Raw genomic sequence first — 4,863 nt, forward strand, 5'->3', positions numbered from 1 at the left:
GGCGTTTAGAACAGGCCTTGGCTTTCATAACGCGCCATATTGAGTAATCCAGCGGATTAAGATTGGTACTGGCTTCGGACCGTACTGTTCTTTGATACTTACTTAAAATCCCGATGTAGACCTCCGTGTTGACCTTGTCGCCTTCTGGAATGAACACAGGGTCAATTTTGTTGCCATCGGAAGCCACCAATCCAAACACCATAACGCTAGCAACTCGTAGCTCCCGGATGCGGTTGGTAATCATGTGAGTTTTTTTTCCGTGCCATCGACTTCGCCAAGCAATCTTCCTTTACGATCTTCCGTGTCGTAAAGTCACTGATCCCGTGTTCCTTTGCCATTTTCCTTATTGAACGCACTGGATTCACCCGAATCTTCCTTTTGATAGCAGCGATAACCCTCGGAACACGAGCTGACCTCGGACGACCTGTGGCCACCTTCACGGATAGTTGTCCTTTCTTTTCTTGGTTTAAAACCCTTTTGACGGTTCACCGGGACACTCCCACGGCGATTGAAATGTCTTTTTGCGACATTTGCGCGTGGGACAAATCACGAATACGCTGCCACTTCGTCAGGGTGCAACTGTCAAACTAAGTAAATCATTTTCTTTTATACACACCCTACTACGGTATGAGCTATAGGTTACGTGCATGCAAAGAAAACCAAGACATTGTATGCACAGGTGAAACGGGAACCTTATTTGTACGATGGTGCAAACATTTTCACGCATACGGTAGACGTCGAAGATGACAAGTGCTGTGGCTTGTCAATCACAGTTTAAAAGATTAAAACGCTAGCTGAAAGGGACTAGGCGCACGTTTCTCATTAAATTTTGACGAGAATCTTGCCGTCCAAAAAAAATTTTTTTTAATTGGAGAAAACAACAGTTTTTTTTAGAATCGTGATATCTTTTCCAATATTTTTAGAAAAACAAAATCGGGTTTATTCTTTTTCGGGCGGTAGGCTTTCCGTTAATTTACAAATTCAATAGGGTTTGACATAGCGCATCGAAAACGTATACACTAATGACATTTGAGTTTCGAATCCATTTCCCTCTCTAGACTTTTTGCGCAAGCGTTCTTCAATGCACAACAATTGTCAATCGACTTTCTCATAAAAAAATTAATATTGTCTGAAAAGTTGTTAACTGAAATAAAAAAAAACATGACGTATGAATACATGCACAATTTAGTTCCCTCTTATAGACGATGAAATAGTTTGTTTATAATCAAATCGCCATAAAACTTAAAAATATTTACAGTGAAGGGAGTTATTCATACAATCCAATAAATTCGTTTTGTAGGCTATCGATTTTTGAGAAATAAAAAACTTTCGTAAGCTTGATTTGAATCCAGATCCTAACCATAATAAGCCATACTCTCAACCAGTGTTCTATCCTGACAAGGTTGTTTGACGTGTCCAGATTCGTCCAAAACCCTTATGCGACAAATCAAATCACAAGTCAATTGGTGAGAATTTTCTGAAGTTCTCTGAGCTTCCCAGAAATTCTCTGGACTTTCAGAAATCCCCTAGACTCCCCTGAATTCAACAGAATATAAAAATTTTCCCAATTTCCCTGAAGTTAGTGGAACTTTATTGGAGTTTTTTGATCTTCCCTGAAATATACTAACGGAATTTTCCTTGAAATCTCCATTTTTTAAACTGTTTTGGATTTTCCGGAAGTTTCCAAAATTTACTAAATGTTCTCCGAACTTCTCTTAAGTTGACGTGATTTTCCTAATATCTGTGAATCTTCTCTGACGTTCCCGTAGTTATTCAGGAATTACCCACTTATCGGAACATCTTATTGGGATTTTTCATAGTTCCTCAGAACTTCTTGCAACTTCTTGACATCAATGTAACTGCTTTAAAGCTATCCTTCCCCCAAGGTACTCTAAACTTCTCTCATGTTAATGAAATTGCCCTTAATTTTTCTAAACTTTCCAGGATTTTTCTGAACTACCCCGAAGATCTCGGATTGTCTAAATGGTTTTTATATATCCAACCGGTGGATGTAAGATTCGCTTACAATTATGTGGGATTCATCATCAGAGGACGTAAGTGGAGACCGCATGAACCGAGGATGTGATATACCTAGCTGCGGTCCAATGCAAGAAAATTGGAGACCGAAAAATGTAGAGTGTATTAGTGAGGTTAATTAATTATGTCGAAAAAAAAATAGGAAAAAGGTTGCCGACTGGACTCGAAAAACGAACATTGCGGTTATCAGACCTGTGCTTTCTCCACTGCTCTCTCCATGCCTCTGAATAACGATAGCCTAAAAGCAAACTTCGTATGCTTTTTCTGCTGGAGAGATTCGCGGCAAGGGTGTGCGTCGTTCTACCATGTTATACATAAAAATCAAGGCAAATGCTTGCTTGTGTAGGTGAAAGCACAGACAGAACACGAAATAAAAAAGGCAAAAAACCATTACATCGCCTGTAAGGTCAACTTCTAACATTCGCTGCGATTTTCATGAACAGAGGATGATAGGAAATGGAACTAACATTCATTGTAATAGATTTTTGGTTTGCGTGTAGTTTCATGAAACTGACAGAAATGCCTTGAAGTTTTCTGATCTTTGCTGAAGCTCCTCAAGTTTTCGAAATTGCTCTGATGTTTACGGAACTTTTCTTAAACTGTTCCCGCAAGTTAGCTAAAGTTTTTTTTTCAGAAATTAATGAAACAGTCTTCAAAATCTGAAAACAACGCTATACACACCAAAAAATTCTGAATTTTACTGGCGATGTAAACATCCATGCATACAAACATGCATACATGTAAACTTCCTTTTCACGTAAACTAGCAGCTTTCAAGAAATGTTGCAAACAAAAGTGGACAGTTGCATACATTTACTTTACACGATCTTAATCTAAACTTGTATGATATATGACGCTCCATTTATGTGCATCATAGTAACGGACATTTATACTACTTTTTTTAGCCGTGTAGTTCAAAATCTCTGATCACGCCTTCCTTTGGAAGCGAAGTAAATCCGTTGGATCCCGGTTCATGAGTTGATGGGTCGATAGGTAGAGTCCAGATGTATGAGCTGCCTTCCTGGCGTTGGTAGCATTGGTACTCAGTACGGAAAACAAGATAGAAGGAAAACAAATCAATGGAAACAAAATCGGTGTAATTCACTAGATTTCAGGATTTTCTAATATATTTCTGAAGTATTCTAAAATTCTCAACCCACCCTTACAGATTTAAACCACCCCAAAAATCTGGACTTTCATTATGTTCCTGAAATTCCTTCAATGTTACCGGAACTGCCTAAAGATCTGTAGGCTTCGTGAAGCTTTTGAAAACTTTTTTAAGGTTCCCAAAATCGTCCTCAAGTTCTCTGAACTTCTGTAAAGTTGCATGGACTTCCTTCAAATTCTCCTGAAATTGTCAGAATTTCCTAAAAGTTCCGACATCTTCTCTGAAGTTAAAGAAACCGACTTGAATTTTCCGAAACTTCTCTGCTGTTTCTGACGTTTTTGCAACATTCCCGAGGTTCCGATAGTCTGTCCACAGACAAACAGACGTAACACTTTGAACAAGTTTTTCTTGAAAACATAGTATCTCAAAACATAAGACCTCAGTAACGACATCTCTCTGGCTTCTCGCGGAAAACAAGATTGCTCGTGAACTCGCAAACAATATTGCATAAAAGTTCTATAGAATGTATAGAAACGTCAAAGTGATCCGATGCCAGCGCTGCGGCGAGTAGTTCGTGGAACTGAAAATATTCAAATCAACCGTTAAATGCGTAAACGAAGATACACAATGAAGTGTTACGTCTGTTTGTCTGTGGTCTGTCGATGAAACTTTTGAATTTCTCTGCAAATTTTCGTAAAATTAATAAGACTGCCCTGAAGTTCTACAAGCTTCCTGTGAGATTAAAGAAACTCACATAAGTTTTCACAATATTTCTGATGATGTTCTTGAAACTGCTGGAATTGGTTGGTTGTCTTTATTTAGGAAATTTTCAGCCATACGCTGGTTCATCTCAGATAATGGAATTGTAAAAAAGAGTCCTGACAATTTCTGGACCTCCGTGAACTTCCTGGAACTTCTGCGATGCTCCCGATTTTTCTTCTAAACTTTCCTGAATTTCTTAAGGTTTTGCTGAAATTTTTGAAAATTAGTGCAGCTGTAGCGAATTTTCCTAAATTTTCTCGATATTCAAGGAACATTGTAACTGTACGAAGCTAAAGAACAATTTGAGAGGGTTTTTCATAAACCTATTAGCACAGCTATCATTAGTTGGTTCCTCCATTCAGATGGAAGATACTGGTAGGTACTGAAATGTACTGGAAGGTACTGGAAGGTACTGGAAGGTACTGGAAGGTACTGGAAGGTACTGGAAGGTACTGGAAGGTACTGGAAGGTACTGGAAGGTACTGGAAGGTACTGGAAGGTACTGGAAGGTACTGGAAGGTACTGGAAGGTACTGGAAGGTACTGGAAGGTACTGGAAGGTACTGGAAGGTACTGGAAGGTACTGGAAGGTACTGGAAGGTACTGGAAGGTACTGGAAGGTACTGGAAGGTACTGGAAGGTACTGAAAGGTACTGAAAGGTACTGAAAGGTACTGAAAGGTACTGAAAGGTACTGAAAGGTACTGAAAGGTACTGAAAGGTACTGAAAGGTACTGAAAGGTACTGAAAGGTACTGAAAGGTACTGAAAGGTACTGAAAGGTACTGAAAGGTACTGAAAGGTACTGAAAGGTACTGAAAGGTACTGAAAGGTACTGAAAGGTACTGAAAGGTACTGAAAGGTACTGGAACAATGTTTATTTCACAAATTTATAAAATTGTTATAAATTTTAAAAACAATTTTTCTCAAACATATCATTTTTGAAATTTTTTAAGAAAA

The sequence above is a fragment of the Ochlerotatus camptorhynchus genome, unplaced genomic scaffold, assembly GCF_037179485.1.
Source record: "Ochlerotatus camptorhynchus isolate MF236.1 unplaced genomic scaffold, CSIRO-AGI_Acam_v1.1 ptg000137l, whole genome shotgun sequence".
In the NCBI taxonomy this organism is placed as follows: Eukaryota; Metazoa; Arthropoda; class Insecta; order Diptera; family Culicidae; genus Ochlerotatus; species Ochlerotatus camptorhynchus.